The following is a 19,409-nucleotide window of genomic DNA, read 5'->3' as shown; positions in this document are numbered from 1 at the left end:
ATCCCCTACATCAAGCAAGAGGAAGGTCCCTTCAGAGGGAGTGTTGAATTTCAGACATGGGACCAGTGAGGGCTTCAGAGGGACACAAAGAGGCAGACAGCACAGGGAGCATAGCTCCTTTGCTCAACACACAGCTCTGGCTGTTTCAGCTACACCCAGATTAGCTGCTGAGGACCCCCAGCTCAGGGAGGCCCCAGGCTAGCAAGATGCCCCAAGAAACAAAGTCATGGAAGAAGAGAGGGCAGCCTGGACTAATCTGAGTCACACAATCTCAGAATCTTGGAACTGAGAGGAACAGAGCCACATTGCAATCCAGCCAGTCCTCTATAACTCCTCTGATAAAAGGCCATCCTATTTTAGAATACCTCAGGCAGCAGAGCCCTTATTACCTCACAAAACCATGCACATCTTCTTCTTCACACATTATATTCGCCCTTACATTGAGCTGAAACCTGCCTCCATGTGAGATGAAGTGTCAGACTGTCTCTCAGCTCTTCCATCTGAGCTCCCATGATGCCCCAGCTTTGGGAACATTTAATAATCCCCCAGTTTACTGCACTCTTCTAAAGCGGCCAGAAGGCTGTTTCTCTTTAAATGTCCCTCTGGGGCTAAGAAGAGTGTCTGGGAAGAAGATAACATTGTGAGTTGGGTCACTGAAACACCCTGATGTCTTCAAGGCATTTATTTATGGCCCTGTCCTAAAAAGAAGCCTCACCCCAGCCTTAGTTTGCTGGTTCCCTCCCACTCCTGGTCAGGGTAGGACATGTGGCAGCTGAGGGCAGCCCCACCCCACAGACCCCCCTTCTCCCCCTCCCCCGGCTCCACACCTGTGCACACACTTCCCATCCCTAACACCCCTTTGCCCCTGGGGCTGCCTTTTTTTACATGCAAATTTCACATAAAATCCTTCAAATGAAAACAGGTACTTTTCATTTTGCTCCCATAAACAGACACTTTCTAAATATTTAGACATCTGTATATAATGCCCTTAAACTGTTTGTTCTGAAGCATAAATAGGTATCTCCGTGTTTGAGTTAGTGCCTGATATGTTTCTCATTTAAAGAGAAAACGTAAAAAATAACTGGAATAACTACAGCCAGGAACAATGCTTACACAGCATGTCAGTGTCTTTTATTGTGTCTTAAAGTAAAAGCTTCAGCTGTAGGAGTATTTTCTTCCCTGTCAAACAGAAGCACAGCTCTTAACTTTTAACCCTTCACAGGACTTGGCTGCCTCAGGAAAGGGGGGCCAGCAAAGGACCCATTTTTTAGGGCCTGATTTGCTATCTCGTTGCATTCACAATTCCTAGGGGCAGTACACTGATTTCTCATCCTCAACTTTTCATTGAGGGGAATGAATTCCCATTTTATTCCCAAGGAGGAAAAAGTACAAACCCTTCTCCAGCCCCTAACTGCTTCTCGTGGAGCAGATGAAATGAGGAAGGACTCCAGCACTTAGATCTGCCCTTCTGAGTTCCCTCTTGTTGGAGTCTACCAGAGGGATCTGTGATTGTCCATCCACCTCTGCCAGAACTGGGTGGGGAAGTACAGTTCAGAGGGGGAGGAATTAGGGAGCCAGTATGGATAGACATCTAAGTTATTTCCTCCAATCAGCTTTATACTAATTTTTTTAACTCCATCTCTCTGATTCTGGTTGCTTTCTTAAATGGTCTAAACTACAGTATGAGTAGAAGTGGAATTAATATTACCCCCAATCCTTACTACCAAAAATGATATTCCAAACACTTGAAGCTCCCCTCTGAACACACAGATGAAACATTATATTTTTGCTGCATCTTTAAAATGGAGCTTATACAAGATCATTATTAGTGAATGGTGTTCCTGGGGACCTAATTCAGCCTTCACTGGATTGTCTTTAATTGTTCTTCCAAACAGTTACCTAGTCTTGCTTGGACCTCCTAGTGATGGGGCATTCTCTATTTTTAGGAGGTAGCCTCTTCCATTGTTGGACAGCTCTGACTGCTAGAACTTATTTATAAATAAGTTGAAATTTCCTGTAATGTCCACCCATTGGCCCTGCTATGGACTGAATTGTGTCCCCCCAAAATTTATATGCTGTAACCTTAACTCCAATGTGATGAGATTTTGCAGTGGGTAAGATGAGGTCATGGGGGTGGGGACCTCTTGATGGGATTAGTGCCCTTATAAAAAGAGACACCAGAGAGCTTGCTCTTTCCTCACAGGTACAAAGAAGAGGTCATGTGAGCACACAGCAAGCCAGTGTCACCCATAAGGTGACACTGAGGAAGCCTCAGACTAAAACTTACCTTATTGCCACCTTGATCTTGGATTTCTAAGCCTCCAAAACTTAAATTTCTATTTAAGAAATACCTGTCTATGGTATTTTGTTATAAGAACTTGAGCAGATGAAGATAGCTCCTGTTTATTCATTCTTTCACTTATCAAACATATAATGAAACTCTAGTCATGTAAGACACTCTGCTGGGTGCTTGAGATTAAAATAAAAATGAGGAAGTTTCCATTTCTGCAGAGTCAGTTTGGAAAACAGACCAAAAACCCAGTAATTTCAGCACAAAGTATACTTTAGTATAAAGACCACTGTGATCAAGTGAGGACCCAGCAGAAAGATCCGTTTGCCTCTGAGGCAAGGCCAGCCTCTGAATCCATGGAGGATGAGGGCAAACCATGCCGTCTCACTTCCATAGCATAGGACCCGATCTCCTCCAGGAAATGCGGAGCAGGGTAAGCATCCTCACAGAAGCAGTGTGGACCAGAGCCCCCAAGCCTGAAGGAGAGCCCAGAATCCCATGACAATCCAAACATTTGCAGAGTCAAGGAGTGGGTTCTTCCCCTTCATTTGGGGAGTGGCTGCAGGACGGACAATGGTGCCCATGAATCATGCACTCTCTGTCTCAATGCAGCAGCCAGAAGGATCCTTGTAAAACATTAGGGCACATCATTCCTCATCACATAGCCTTCCATGAACTCCAGATTGCTCAGAGGAAATGCCCAAATTCTCACATGGCCGATGAAGATGGTACAGTCCTGCCCCCATTACCTTTCTGATTATTCTCTTGATCTCCTGGTCACCCACTCCTCTCAGCCATGCTGGACTCCTTACAAAAATACCCCAGGTCTGCCCCACCTTAGGGCCTTATCATAGGCTGTTTCCTCTGCCTGGGACACTCTTCCCCAGAGAGAGCTATGTGGTGACCACCCTCCCCTCCTTGACATCTCTGCTAGAATATTGCCTTCTCGGTGAGCCCCCCCGACCACACTTTTAACTACAGAGCAGTCCCACACTGTCTATTTTTGTTTTCTCTTAACAGTTCTTATTTTCTAAAATAGCTTATTTGTTTATTATGTCTGTTTGTATTTCTGCCCCTCACCCCCTTGCAACACACACACATACATATGTACACACATACACAGATGTAAGTCCCTAAATGCAAAGCTTTTAATCTGTTTCATTCAGTGATACATTTCAATTATCTAGAGCTGTGCCTGGCACAGAGTGGGTACTTGCAATGGACTGAATTGTGTTCCCCAGAATTCATGTTGAAGCCCTAACCCCCAATCAGATGGTATGTGGAGATAAGGCCTTTGAGAGGTACTTAGGTTTAGATGAAGGTGGGGTCCCCATTATAGAATTCGCATCCTTATAAGAAAAGACCAGAGAGCCTCTGTGTGTGTGTGCATGTGTCAGTGTGTGTGTGTGTCATGTGAGGACACATCAGGAAGGTGGTGGAGAGCCAAAAACAGATTCTTCAGGAACTGAATTGATCTTGAATTTCCCAGCCTCTAGAACTGGGAGAAATAATATTTTATTATAGCAGCCTGAACAGACTAAGATAGTACTTAAAAAAAAAAAAAACTTGCCAAATGAATGAACAAATGAATAAGTGTAATCAAAGGGACAGCTCAAACCAAATACTGCTTTGATGTCAGACTTTTCTCTTGATTTCTCTTACAGCTTGTGGAAAACCAGAGCTTGCCAACCAATAATGCACACAATACACATATATAGTAAACCTCTCTGACTCATTTAAGCTCAAGTAAATTCCTCTGTTCATTTTTTTATTTAACAAATATTATTTCCTTCCTATCACAGACAAGCCTTCTAATCTGGCTACTAATCTTCTGCTTTGGTTTCCTTTTTACACACTTATTGCCTCTGATCAGAGCTTTGACTTGATGCTGCTATGACTTGGAGGGAACAAATGCAGTTTCTTTGTGGACAAGCAGGATGACAGCTCTTAGATCCAAAATCCAAGGAAGCCCATGTCTCCATCACCCACGGTGGCCTGATGCCTGCAGATAACTAACTCCATTAGCCCCTTCCTAGGCAGAGGGGGAAATCAACTCCCATGAAGATACCAGCTTGTGAAGTTGAAGGGTCTCATGGGACAAATCCCATATAAACACAAGAATACTTGGTGTGCAAATCTTTTCTTTTTCTTTTCTGAATTTCAGGCTTTTCATCTGTACAATGGAGATAAGAAGTGCCTACCCTATAGAGTTGTCATGAGGATTAAATGAGGTTGTCTATGGTGCAGACCCAGCACAGCATCTGGTTCATGACAAGGTTAGTTGCTAGTAGCTTTGATCTGAAGCAGCCAGAATGGTGCCTGAAGGTATGTTGATTTCATTAACTCAGGACTCTGTCCACCTACATCCTGGCAAGAATCTAGGATTTCATTCTTTGTTAAGCAGTGTTCTGTATAATTTACATATCCCTACAAAATAAGGGCTGGAAGTTTATTAAGGAGTGCCCTTGGGTTCAACACTTGAGAAAGGGAGGGGAAGAAAGTAACAGAAGGAGAAGTCTAGCTGTGGTGCAGGTCCAGTGGCAGCCTTGGGCAACCACTTGGAGGCTGTGGAGATGGAATTGCCCTTTAGGGTTGTCCTGGGTGGGCTGAGATGGCCAGGTCTTTACACTCCTGCACTGATCGATCACTGAATGTGGGCTTGGTGGGAAGGGTGTGACCTTGGACAAGGGGATCTCTACAGACAAGGCAGATCCTAAGGGATTGACAACTGAAGGCCCATCTGCCAACAGCAGTCTCAGTGGCTGAGGCAACAAGCTCTTCACTGAAGAGGGAACTGGGAGGCGCATCACAGCATCCCCACCGTATGCTCCCCAGCCAACTGGGCTTCAGCCTCAGCTTCCCATTCAGGGCACTAGTTACCCAAGCACACCTTCAACCCTAGTTCATTTGGCCATGGCCCAACAACTTTCAGGTTCTTCCTGACTTTGGGAAACTGGACAGAATCACTGTGTCCCAGCTCCTTGGCTGGCATCATGCTCTGAATGAGATGATCACTTCAGACCTGAATGCCAGTACCTGTTGGGCTTTGGCCATTATATGTTGCTTAGAAAGTACAGCTCTGTAACCTGCTGGGACCTCCTTGGACACTGACCCCAGCTAGGATAAAGCTTAATTTCTATACCCATGGCCTATGCACTGGGTCACCTCTCAGGCCACAAAACCCTCCACAGTCAAGTCGAATTCCTCGAGCCTTGTTTCTATTCAATGGGGCTGAGTCTGGGTTTATTCCATTCTCAATATATTTTTTTAATAGATCTTTATTGGAGTGTAATCGCTTCACAATACCGTGTTAGTTTCTGTTGCACAACAAAGCAAGTCAGCCATATGTAGACACATATCCCCATATCCCCTCCCTCTTGCGCCTTCCTCCCATCCTCCCTGTCCCACCCCTCTAGGTCATTGCAAAGAACCAACATTCTCAATATTTTTACAAAGTAATAGTAATAATACCAACACCTTTCATTTTTATGATACTTTATAATTTACCAGGTTCTTTACCACCCATGATCTGGGCTTTCTGTAGAGTACCCCCGGAAGATAAGCATCACTCCTGTTTCCCTTCTCTAGCTGAAGTTCAGGGTGACACAGTGACTGACGTAGCCCCAACAAGTGGAGTTAGAAGTGAACCCAAGGGCTTTGACTCCCAACTCTTCATGGCCTGCTGACTCCTGCTGCCACAGTCAGCTCAGCCTCGTGTCCTGTGTCCCCTCTCCTCTCCTTTTCTCTGCTCATTGCCCTCCCAGGTCTCCCTTCCTCCCAGCCTAGGTGCAAGCAGAAGCTCTTCTGAAGTTGCCTGGGTTAAACCAAAGGACAGATTATTTTTAAACTTTAGCAGAGAGGGGTGGATGCTGAGGATTTCAGTTGTCGTTTGCACTCAACAGAAAAGCCTATAGAGCGCCTTGTTTAACCCAAAAGAAAGACTACTAGGTTGTAAGACTTGAAACAGGCCAGGAGGCCCCTCCAGTAGGTGATCAGGCACCATGGGCAGCAGTGTGATGTGATGCGGTGTGGAGGGCTCTCAAGTTAAGTCGAAGTTGGGTGCAAATTTCATCCCCCTTCTTACTTATGTTTGTGACTTCTCTAAACCTTGGTTTCCTCATCTGTTCAATGAGGTTAATATTTTCTACCTCATAGAGCTTTGTATTTATTCAAAAAATGAATGCAAAGAACTGAGCCCAGTGCCTTGTTGTAGCATTCACTTGTTTCTCAGAAAATGGAAGCTCTCCCTCTTCTTCCTTTAACTCCACTCCTCCAACCCTGGCTGGGAAATATGATGGGAGTGAGTTTGAATGGGAAAGAAAAAAGAGTATTCCAGGAAGGAAGAGCAAAGTATGCTAAGACCTTAGTTGGGAAAGAGCTTGGTGTCCGCCTGTGGGAGGAACAGAGAGGTCAGGGTGGCTGTGTGTCAGGAGCAAGAAAGATGGTGGCCCAAACTATGTGGCCATTGGGCGGGTACTAGATCACACTAACACTTTGCCAGCCAGAAATTTGTTTTTATTCTGAATACAAGGAGAAGGCACCGGAAGGTTAAGAATAAGGGGAATGATGTGATTTGGTTCTCACTGTAAGAAGATCGCTTGGGCTATTGGTGGAAATGTTTACAAATCAAGCCTTCCCTCCTATGATATCAGCTCTTTGAGGGCAGGAAATAGAACTTGTATTAGTTAGTGTTTTAGTTTCCTAGGCCTGCTATCATAGTCCATTTGGGCTCTTATAACAAAGTACCAGAGACTGCGTGGCTTATAAACAACAGAAATTTCTCACAGTTCTTTTTGGAGGCTGGAAACTCCGATATCAAGGCACCAGCAAATGTGCTGCCTAGTGAGACCTTGCTTCCTGGTTTATAGATGGCTGTCTTCTCGCTGTGTCATCACATGGTGGAAGGGATGAGGGAGCTCTTTGAAGTCTCTTTTAAAAGGGCACTAGTCCCATTTATGGTGGCCCCAGCCTCATGACATAATCATCTCCCGAAGGCCCTACCTATTAATACCATCACATGGGAGAGTAGTTTCAATATATGAATTTTGGTGAGATATAAACATTCAGTTTATAGCAACTGGCATAACAAAATACCACAGTCTGGGAGGCTTAAACTACAGAAATTTATTTTCTCATAATTTTGGAGGTTGGAAGTCCAAGGGCAAGTGTCAGCAGGTTTGGTTTCTTCTGAGATCTCTCTCCTTGACTTGCTGGTGGTCACCTTCTCACTGTATCCTCATATCTATATGTTTCAGTGTGCATGTCTTAATTTCCTCTTTTTATAAACACACCAGTCATATTGGATTAGGGCCTACGCTAACAACTTCTTTTTAACTTAATTATGTCCTTAAAAGCCTTTTCTCCAAATACAATCACATTCTGAGGTCCTGGGGGAGGGCACAATTCACATTTTGTGTCCAATGATGGAATCCATCATACATGATTTTTTTTTTATGGGACGGGGGTAACATAATTTAGCCCATATTAGTTAGTTAGTTAGTTGATCACTCAGTCATTTAGTAGACTGAATAATAAAGCTAAAACAAACTAAATTTGTAATTCCTCTATATCGCACAGTGTAGTGTTGGGTTCCCATCAGGAATTCACTATAGGATTGTTGAACAGACTCAGATCTTTGGCATGTAAACAAACGTACAAAGGAAAGCTCTTATTTCGGTCCATATACTTTGGTGCCATGAGTATAAAGACTGTGTCATGAGACCGAGGACAGACTTTCATTCATAGGAATTCAGGTACCTACAAAACCTAAAGCATGGTCAAAACTTCTTACCTGGTATAAGAGGCCCCTTGTGTGGCATCTCTGACCCAGATCCTGCAGCTTTTGCTTCAGTAGCACCAGGCACGGAATCCATCACTCAGCAGGCAGCCCGTTCCATGCAGTTCTGGGTGTATTAAAAACAGGGCTAGCAAACTCAAGTTTTGATACTTGAGGTAAAGGATTGGGGTCAGGGGACATCTTTATTTCTCTAAAGGGGGCAACCGTTCACTTACCCCCAGCTAACTGCCTCCTTGTAGGAACATGGGGGCCAGTATTATCAGATTTCCCAGTTTTTCCATAGGGCTCAGAAATCTGGATTCTAATGTGAAATCTCTCAGACTTTAAAATTTAACAGCTAATCAATCTAAAAACAAAACTAAAAAAAATAAATAAGTAAACAAATGTACTATACAGGACAACAAAGAATATCAGTAGCCCACAATTTGTCATGGGCCACAATTTGGAGACCTCAGTTCAGGGCCACTACCAGATTATATGATGCCTTTGTGCAAATAGAAAAAGCACCGCCTTGAAGCAGATGCAACCCTGTAGTTGCACAGTTTGAGGAGCAATGTAAGGCCTAGATTTCAATCTTCACTCGTCCCCTCAGCTAGAGCCTCTGTGCAGTACACAAACTGCCTGACTACAGGCAGTTATATGCCTCTCTTTTGATCATAATGTGGAACTTAGTCACCCTACAGTTCACATCCATTCGTCCTATTTCAGACCAGTTATAAAACCCCATAGTGCCCATGACCCTCCTTGTTTAATCTTTTTATTACCAATCATACTTAAAATTACTCATTCAATGTTTATCTTTCCAACTAAATTACAGGCTCCAGGAGGTCAGGAGATCTCTTGTTGCCCAGTCTACTCTCAGTGATAAGCACAGAATCTGGCACATAGAAAACACTCAATAGATGTACATAGCCTGTTCCCTCAAGCACTGAGGGTAAACATAACCTTCTAAGATTCTGGGAACAAAACTGGTTTCGTCTTCTCTTGGGTTACCATGGGACCCCAAGGGGCCTCAGCTACGAAAGTGGCAGAGTATGGGGTTATGTAGACCTGCACCTTGGAATCCTTCTAGTCCTCATGACTGAGCTTCTTAACCCACACATGCACGTTCTGTCCTACCCCAAGACCAGATCACCTCTTAGAGAAGGAAAGAGTCCCATGGCAGCTGCTTCTGGTTTTTGCATGGAGATGAGCATGTTGGATGTCCCCAGGAGCAAGGAGTTTGCCTGACTGGTGCCATGGTCCTCTCCCCTGCCTCACCACCACCCATTGACCACAGATGGACTCCTACCTCTGAACTCTTAACTAGTTCATCCATGGGGGATCTGGAAACTACCCACTAAGATTTGAACCAGACTCCTGCCCTTCTCTCATGGGGATAGATATGCTGGGTCTTTAATTTTGTTTGGACTTTCTGTTAAAACGTGCGTGTCTTACCCACACTTTGCCTTGTAAACTGATTTTCTGGTTTGGAATCTGATCTAGTAGCTACTCCCAGAATAATCAACCCAGGATGGTGTGTCCATGTTCAGACCTTGGCTTCTTTTCAACCCTGAGGACCTAAGTGGACTCCTGGTCATAGCCAGGAGAAGTAGGGTGTTGGTTGGGGAAGTGGCAGCTTCTTTCCACCTTATAATGTGTAAAATATTTCATTTATCATTCCAACCTGTTTAAGAATTACTGATCTTAAAATCCCAGCTATGGAGCCCCAACGTTCTCTTTAGTAAAGGCTCACCCAGCCATTGTTACCAAAGCCCCAGGGTGGAAATAAAAACTCCTTCCTAGCCCAAATATAAGTATTACTGGGAAAGAGTCCATTGAAAAAAAAAAAAAAAGAAGAAGACACTCAATAAATATTTCTTTAGTAACAGAGGAAGAAAAATAGAACAAGTCAGCTCCCTCTTTCAGATTTGAGTGAAGCATAGATGGGAAGACAGTCATTATAGCTCCTTGATCTTCTCTACACAAAATGTGTTCAGTTCTTTCACTGACTCCTCATAGGGACTGGCTTCCAGACCACTCATCATCTTGGTGAGTTTCCTCAGGACCCAGTTTAGTTCATCAGAAATATTTTGAAAATGTGGTTTCAACACTTGAGTCTGTGACACTAGCAACCAATGGAATAGGAACTTGAATTTATGCTACCCGTCACTTTGCATCTGATACTTTATTCAATCCACAAGACAGCCCTCAAAGTAGGAATCACAAGGAGAAATGAGGGCTTCTGGAAGTTAAGTAACTTGTCTAACCAAAGTCTCATTGTTTGTAAGCAGAGGGACTGGGATTCAGACTTAAATTGCTCTGACTTCCCGAAGCCATGCGCTTTCTACTATGCCAGGCCTCTCTGTTCCATTAAGTTATATTTAGCCACCAAGTCAGGGACTGTCTTGGGTCTAAATATCTCAAGCATGAATGAGCTGAGATTTTCCAGGCTTGAAGGGTCAGAATTGGTAGTTGGGTCCATGGAGAGCAATGCACAGGCCACTCCATCGAAAACCATGCAGCAACCTCACAAAGGGAAAGATGTCTCGGGCCAGGACAGCTGAAAGGATGTTTATGGGAAGAAAACCTGGCGGAGATTAAATCCTGTGCACCAACAACACCCTTGATCCCAGACTGTTGTTTATGGCCAGAGCAGCAGAAAGCCAAACAAACTTTTTTTTCTTTTTCCTGGTAATAGCTTTTGGGATTTATCTTAGGACAAAGAAAAAGGGTTGCTGACCTGGGCCAACTGTCCCCACCTACCTCCCTCCACCCTCCAAAGAAACATAACCCCCGAATCACAAATGGAAATGAGGGCAGATGAAGTCCAAACGCCTCAGCTTTTCCCTTTCAGCCTGGTTTCCAGCCCTGGGTCTTTGGGAGTTGTCAGTGACTAGATGAAGTATTTGAATTTGGGGGTGATTGTTGTCATTCTGTCTCTTTATGAAAGACACTTTAAGACAGCTGGGAAAGAGAAGTGAAGCCAGAATTATTCTTATAGTCCAGTTATCTTTGAACAAGTCTCCAAAACCTCAGTTGGAAAAATATCAAAATAATGTTTGCAGAGCCAGCGAGCATAGTTTCTGTCATTTCCAATCTTATTTTTATCTTTAAAAAATTTACAAAGAAGACAAGCACATTAAAAAGAATTGGAAATTTTGCAGAAGCAAATTAAAAAACAGACAAACGTTACTTCTAGTCCCATCTTCCTTAACCAAATACTCTGCATTAGTGTGTGTTTTCTTCCCATCTTTTTTCTCTCCTGCATGTTACCAGGTTGCAGTCACAGTGTTCATACAACACTTGTTTAGGTCCACATATTTTCAATTAACATTATACCATAAACTTAAAAATTAGTCTCTATTATCATTGAGAGCTGCATAATATAGCTTAATTGTTCCTTGACTCCAGCATTTAAACTGCATTTTTATTAATGCATTAGATTGCTATTATTAATCTAATAGACTGCTAGTAAATTAATTATTGTTTAAATTTAGTTGTAGTTCTCAAAAACCAAAGCTATATGACAAAAGAACCCTTATTTTGTAGGGATATGTAAATTACACAGAATACTGATTAAAGAAGAATGAAATCCTAGATTCTTGGCATTAGCAGGAAATGTCAAAGTCAAATTTTGAATGAAAATTCAAAATTCCAATTGATGATGGTCTCCTTTATGTTTATGGTGAACATGTTCAGTCATGGGAAGCTCTCTCCCAAGAGAGGCAGCCAGTTCTGTCTTGAACAGCTCTGACGTCTTTCTATCTATAACTTCCACAGGGTAACAAGAAAATGTCTCCACCTCTTTCCATTAGTGGTAATCACTCTTCCCCCATCCCAATTAAGGGAGCAATCCCACACGTCACTTAATTTGTATCTAATCATTCCATAAGTGTTTATTGAGGGCCTCCTATATGTCAAACCCTTCAATAGGCATTGGAGATAGAAGGAGAACACAACATGCAAGGCCTTTTATTCTGGTGAAGACAGGTCTGGGAAGTAAAAGACATATAAAATGGGCACCTAACGCAGACCGGAGGCATGGGGAAGGCAGCCTAGAGGAAGTACCACTAAAGCTGAGATGAGAAGGCTGAGTTAGCCAGTCAGAAAGTATGGACAGTGTTTTAGGCAGAGGAAAGTGTGCGTGCGTGCAGAAGCCCATAATAGAGACACTAGTCAGAGACGCAGACACTAACCCAGAGATTCAGGCAGCATGGGTGTTGCTCACGCCCATCATGATAAAGATTTTTGTTGATGATTCTCCTGCTAGAGAAGCACATACTATCCTACGACCTCAGAGATTATCTAGATCACTGTTTCCCTGAGGGCACAAACAGCCTGCCGAGGAGGATTAGTTCCTTGGGTGATAAAGGCTTGTACTGGAAAAACAAGACTCCTATGTTTAAAGATATTCTGCAAACACAAGGTTAAACAAAGAGAAACAGATGTTTTCATTGCAGTATTTTTGGAGCCTTTCACAGGCACATCAGTGTTGTCATTCTCTAAGGAGCATTATTACACATGGTGTTTCCAAACATATTTTACCATGAAATCATTTTACGTGAAGTACCTAATGGGAATAGGTTTCCCTGGAACTTTCTTTATAACAATGCAGATATAGACTAATCCTGGATTTTTACAGATGAAGAAACTGAGACCTAGAGAGAAAAAATAACTTTCCCCAGATCACACAAAGGAATAGAACAGTAGCCAGCTTCTCATGACTCTCAGACCATTGCATGCTCCAATATAACTTAATATCTCACTAAGCTAATGTCACTATAAGCTCTTCTTCAGCGTGTACTGGGAACCTGGAATGTGTCCATTGCATTGCCCATGCCATATTTTGCCGTTCCCACAACTGTCCTGAGAAGTTCTGGTTTGCCTGCAGAGAATTTTAGTGGATACCCACACCTGCAGTTACAATTATGCCTGCCATGGGGGCGTCTTCCTGAGGACCTACTCATCCCTGACAGCTGTACCTAGGCTCCATATCCTATTGGGTCCTTCCTTGAAGAACCTTCTGTTCTGACGCCATTTCAAGACAGGTGGCAAAGGGGCCCCGGATTCAGGAGTCTTCTGAGTAAAAGGGCACTTCAGCAGTCATCCAGTGTAATTCCTCAGCCAATTGAGGTGCATTTATCCTCTATGCAAACCTTTCCAGGAATGGGGAGCTCTCTACCTCAACCTATTCTGGGTCTGGATGGCTTCCAGAAAGAACAATTCTATAGGCCCATTATAGAAGCCTAGTCGGCAACCAAGCATGGACTTCCCCTTTCACCCTAGAAGACGGTGGTTCGTGGGTACGAACGTGCACCCTCAGACACCACTGCTTCTCCTTCCCTGGCTTCCCAGCTGCACTGCAGAGGCAAGGATAGAAGCTGACTCTGGGAGCTCAGTGTTGGCAGCCAGCAATCACCATTTCTGACTTGAGTAGCAAATAGTTTGAAGTTGATTTGTCTCAAGAGAAGCAGCTATGGCTTTGTCTTTGATTGCTGTTAATTCTCTTAATGAGAAAATCTATAAAGAGAACTAGGAGGAAGAGAGATTTTTATTGTCTTTCTTTTATTTTAATGACAACAGGAGACATAATGAAGAAAAAAAAGGCTTTCTTGTGGGCACTGGGCCTATTCGCCACAAGAAGAGGCTGGCTGAGTCCCAGCTCCCCAGGAAGGAACTTGTGAGAAAATGAGACGGTGGGGGAACAATAAAACTTCTAGGAAAGGGCATGTGTCTTCAGAAGGAAAACAGGAGCAGCTGAGGGAACAGAGAGCTCCTGATGAAATCAAGATTTGTGTGTGGCTTAGGCCTGGGGCCTTGGGACAAGGGAAAGGAGAGGCTTGGTGAAAGAATCTTCCCTGAGAAAACACGGGAAGCTTATAGACACCATAAATTTGCACCGGGCCTTGTTCTTAACCTAGTCATCACACCTTGAGAGGCTGCAGTTGCCCTGTCGAGGAGAGGGCCGAGAGGTGAGAGTGAGGTGTGTTCATCCGTTTATCTGTCTGTCAGCAGCTGGTGTGGCCAAGCCCGCCCTAGGCCCTGACACTGTGGGCACAATTGTTTGCTTCTCTAGTGCCTGTGGGTTCTTACCTCCCTGGCTGCCCTCAGGTGCCATCCCAGAACAAGGTCATGACCATAAATCAGTCCCCCAGAGACCCAGGAGGAAGCTTCCAACTTCCAGACCTGGCCTAGCCCTTGCTGGCCTTGTCACAGGCCAGCCTAGAAGGACGTCAAAGGAAATCCAGCTGCTATCTAATGGATTCACGGACTGGTGGAATGTTAGGGCTGAAAGGCACCTCTGGGGTAATTCATTTGCTTGACCAACTAACAGATGAGGAAACTGAAGCACAGGCAGAGGGAGTCGTTTGCTCCTACTCGTATGGTTGGCAAGAGCCAGAGCCAGGTGTTGGACGTCATGTCAGCTCCCTTTCCTGGATTCACGACAGAATGGCACCAGGTATAAACAAAGAGAGTTATGCTGCCTTCTCACACATCCCCAGTCCACACAAACACACATGCCGACACACCATCAACTAGAGCTAGTGGGGAGAAGCATGACAACAGAGCTGGCCTCCACTTCAGGTAATCAGACACCTCCAGGTGACATCCTCAAAGCAGGATCACATTAAAAAATGAGGTAGTTATCAACATCACTGCTGGATAGGTTTCTGGGTTCCCAATATGCAATTTTCCTTAAGTATTCCTTTTATTGTGTGACCTTCTAGTCCAGAACATTCAGAAGCTCTCCATTGCCCAGCATATTAAGCCCCTGTATCGGTTTACATTCAGTCAAGAAAATTTAGCCTCTATGCTATTATGGGAAGAAGAGGATTAATACTGGAATTAGGACTTAAATGTAGGAAGAGTTGGGGGGGATGAAGACGTAGAAGGATCTACCATCTGAGGATCAGAGAAACATTCACTAGAATGAATCCTGATGAACTGGAGCAAGGGTGTTCTCCAACCACTGCTACCGTGAAGGGGTTGAGAGGGGTCTGAAAGCCTACAGTGTCTGACTACCACAACTTTCTGAAAAGAATGACCACTCCATTTCCACCTTCCAAATCTCATGCATCTTCTCATTGGCAAACTAACCCAAACTCCACAGGGAAGGAAATTCATCTTTAGAGGGATTTGGTAGTGATGCTGCCAAGACGGCAATAACACAGTCTTAATTCTGCAACCTGGTTTTAAAAGGCATTTACAGCTCAATCCCTCCAGTCTGATACCCCTTCTTAATAGACAGGGACATAGAAACATGGTGCCCCATGCCAGCAGTTATGTGTGTGTAGCTGAGGTTATCACAGGGACCTTATGTGGTCATCATTGCAGAACCCAGGTCAGTAGTCTAAATTTAGGTGATCACATCCTAGTGGAGCAAAATGAGATAAAAGAAGCCAAGATGGGCCCAGTGGCTGGGACCATGGGATACTGAGTGGGTGGTGAATAGAATAAGTCGAGGTGATGTGGAGCCAGAGGCCTGAGACAGATTCCCTAAGCTGGGTTTTAGGTGTCTTTGGGGTTTCTTTAGATCAGTGGTTCATAACAGTGGCTGTGGATCAGAATCACCTGGGGAGCTTTTACGAAATACCAATGTCCGGGGCCCAAGCACATGGCGAGTGTTATAAAGTACAAGAAAATGCTATTGGCTGAGAGTTGGGACTGTGTGGGGTAGGTAGAGGCTGACTAGGAGGCTTGCAGAGTAGGGAAGATTGGGATAATTTTAAAGAAATTGCTAGAAGAAATTGACCAAAGATGAGGTTAAAGACCATGAATTTCTAGAATACCAAAGTTTATGGTTATTTGTTTTTCTCCAACATTGCTCAGCTGCACAGGTGTAGTAGACTAAAAAGAATGTGAAATAGATCTAGAGTTGAAGTTTTATCAGGCAGATAAAGCAGAAAAATACAAGGGCAAGGAAACTGAGGATGCCTTTGAGAAAGTAATTGCAGTGATCAACCATGGGGTCCTCGATGGATAGGGAAATAGGAGAGAGAATGGCAGGACCAAGGAACAGTCTGTGCAGGGATGGTGACAAGGAGGAGATGAAATTGATAGCAGGGATTGGGAGTTGTGGTCAAAGTAAGAAGCAGAAGAGGGACTTTTCTGAGGGAACAATTCCAGGTGATAACATGTGTCTCTGAAGCGTTGTAGAGAGGGTGGTAAAAGAAATCAAGGAGGCCCAGAAATTAGGAAGCAGGTCATTTGATAGGTGACCTATGTAGATATTGAAATTGCCTGAGGTTGTGGAATGGAAGAATTATGGTTAAATCTCCAAATCCTCAATAACAGCAAGGAAGGGCCTGGACGTCAGCAGATGACAACTGTAGGTGGGGGACAAGGGTCTCAGAGTGGATACTCTTAGACTGCTTGGTCTCAGCCAATACGTAGCCACCAGACATGTGAACTGTGGTACTAACTGACCTTGTCTATAACTCAGAAGTCAACACCTGAGAATGTGTTTGGGACAAAGTAAACTACATTCATAAATTCTTATTATGTGCCAGGCCCTATATCAGGGGCTTAGGAAGGTACACAGATGAATCAGTGATGGACTAAAGAACATTCTCTCAGCTTGAAACATATTTTCTTCCATGACTCTTTCTGTGTTGTTTAACACTTACTGTATTCATTCTTATCAGGTACGTTATGCACAAAGTCATCATCTTATTTCTTGTTATATTTTGAAGCATGTCTTTGACAGGCAGAAAGGGAAGGAATGTCATCATGTGATTTTCCAAGCTTGGATTTGTAGTGGAGAGCTGGTGGCATTTCATACCTTCTTTACTGTCTTAAAGAATGTTGACTGGAAAACAAATGCACAACGTAAAAGTTGAGAATTATGTTTTATTCAGCAGCCTAACGGAGGACTATAGCCAGGGAAAGCAACCTCTCAAATAGCTCTGGCAGACTGTTCCAAAGTCTAAGGGCGGAGCTAGGATATATAGGAGTTTTTGATGAAACAGACAAACAAACAAAAACCATGTAGTCAAGCCTCAAAAGATTACTGCTAATCACAGAAACAGACATCTCAAGTTAATGATTTTAGTGCTTTTCTATGTATGGGAAGATGTGAGATTCTGAGTTCATTGAAATGATCCCTTTGACATGCCCTTTAGCTATCTAGGCCAGTATCCTGTTTTTCCCCTCGGGGAGCACCATGGGGCTGCCAGGTGGCTTTATGGCTGCAGCATCCTTCTTTGTTTACCAAGACAATAGACAACATTCTTTGTCTACAAGAAGAATAATGAAAAATCAGAAGCCCCAGCCTTCAAGAGAACACAGTTTTGCATGTTCCATCTGAACCATCTAGCCTCCAGGATGTGAAACTTACATTAAAGAATGTTAAAATGGATTCTTCTGTCTTAATTTTAGCTGAAGACAATATATGCAACATACCAGAGTGAGGTGAGAAGCCGCGAAGCAGGAATTGAAGAAAGATATGCAAAAGCCGGGCTATGTAACTCTTTCTTTTTTTTTTTTGTGCTATACGCGGGGATCTCACTGTTGTGGCCTCTCCCGTTGCGGAGCACAGGCTCTGGACGCGCAGGCTCAGCGGCCATGGCTCACGGGCCCAGCCGCTCTGCGGCATGTGGGATCTTCCCGGACCGGGGCACGAACCCGTGTCCCCTGCATTGGCAGGCGGATTCTCAACCACTGCGCCACCAGGGAAGCCCCAGGCTATGTAACTCTTAACTCTTACCCACGACAAAGATTAAAATGAGTTGAGTTGAAGATTAGAAATGGAGTTTTAGAGGAGTCTATGTGTTTTGAGTCTCAGCTCCCTAAGGGAGAAATTGGAAGGTTCTTCTACCTTTACCCTCAGGTCAAAAGAGAGGAACTTAAAGGAAATGACTAGTGAACCTTAATATGTGTCCTCTGGGCGTGGGGTGAGGGGATTTAGCAGTGCGGCTGTATCAAATACCTCTATAGGAACAGATATTACAGCCAGTATGCTGCTCACATGGAGGAGCAGAGGAGGGAGAGCTACATTTGGGGTAACCTCTTCAGATTGGAAGGAACAAAGAAAGCTGGACCCACTTGGGCCCGTGTAAGAGAGAGTCTGCATGGGGTCATCTTAAGTCTCATCTAAGAGGACCTGAAGGGATAGAGAGAACTTAGCAGAAACAAACTAGGGACACCATTAAGTGTCAGGAGGCTGCAAAGGAGTAAACAAGGAGCTGGAAGGAGCTGGAAGAGAGCCTTCATCAAGAGTGCAGCAGGGCTTCCCTGGTAGCGCAGTGGTTGAGAGTCCGCCTGCCGATGCAGGGGACGCGAGTTCGTGCCCCAGTCCGGGAAGATCCCACATGCCGCAGAGCGGCTGGGCCCGTGAGCCATGCATGGCCGCTGAGCCTGCACGTCTGGAGCCTGTGCTCCGCAACGGGAGAGGCCACAACAGTGAGAGGCCCACGTACCGCAAAAAAAAAAAAAAGAGTGCAGCAGATGAAGACCTCCAGCAATGAGGGTAGGGGTGGGATTCTCTGGAGACTCCAACCGTGTGTGCTCTCACTCAACAGGACTACTCATTTAAGAACTCTTTTGCATCTCTTCCCTCTTCTGGTTCATTGTGTTCCAGCTCCAGAGGTATAGAAAGCAGGAGGGGGAGAGAAGAGTAAAACTACTGTGTAGGGAAAGAAAAAGTGGCCACCCATACCCTGCTGTCTCACCACAGCCTGGCCTCTGCAGCAGACGCAAGGTAGGAGAAGGAGAAAAGTCATAACAGTAATCTAGATGGAAAATTTCACTGTTACATGAGATTGGATTATTTGCTTTATAAATTGAGAACATGTTTTGAGACTTTAAGTGACTGGTAAACATTTTTTATTACTTAAGAATAATTCAAGGGATAGCCCAAGTTTTCATCCAAGGGCAGAAAAGGAACTGGTCTCACAAAATAAGCTTAAAGAAGAGTAGGCACTAAAAATTAAGTTGGTTTCTAAGGGTTACAGAGGGTCATAAAGAAATTCTGAGGAGAGATTGGTGTATGCACCATCTTGAGTGTAGAGATGGTTTCATGAGTGTGTATATGTTGAAAGTTATCATTGTGTCTTCTAACATGTGAAGTTTATTTTATGCCAATTATATTCCCCAAGAAAGCTGTTACTAAAAAAATTTTGCTTTCTGAATTTACACCAGTTGAACTTGTTCACTGTAACACATGTGAAATTCCTTCCACTCCAACCTTCCTTCTGTCCAGATCATCCTGTCCTAGGGACAGACTTTCAGTAAGTGGGCTCCTGTGATACTTTAATTAAGTCTGGGCAAGAGTGACTATTCAAATCGTATGTATTTTTTTTTATGTAACACATTTTAAGTATTATTAAATGTGTTTCAGAG

General features: G+C 44.0%; 1 long non-coding RNA gene across 4 annotated transcripts in view; it reads left to right on the top strand.

Moving 5' to 3' along the window:
* Positions 1 to 19,409, top strand: part of LOC307190202 — a 468,185-nt gene that overhangs the window by 374,247 nt on the left and 74,529 nt on the right. For all 4 annotated transcript variants that reach the window (XR_013829439.1, XR_013829440.1, XR_013829441.1 and 1 more), the window contains exon 5: positions 4,455 to 4,566. This is a non-coding gene — a long non-coding RNA (uncharacterized lncRNA). The remainder of the gene's footprint in view (positions 1 to 4,454; positions 4,567 to 19,409) is intronic.

This window comes from Stenella coeruleoalba, assembly GCF_951394435.1.
Source record: "Stenella coeruleoalba genome assembly, chromosome: 8".
Classification (NCBI taxonomy): Eukaryota; Metazoa; Chordata; class Mammalia; order Artiodactyla; family Delphinidae; genus Stenella; species Stenella coeruleoalba.
The sequence above is the reverse complement of the archived record's forward strand: the minus strand, read 5'-3'. Positions and strand labels throughout refer to the sequence as shown.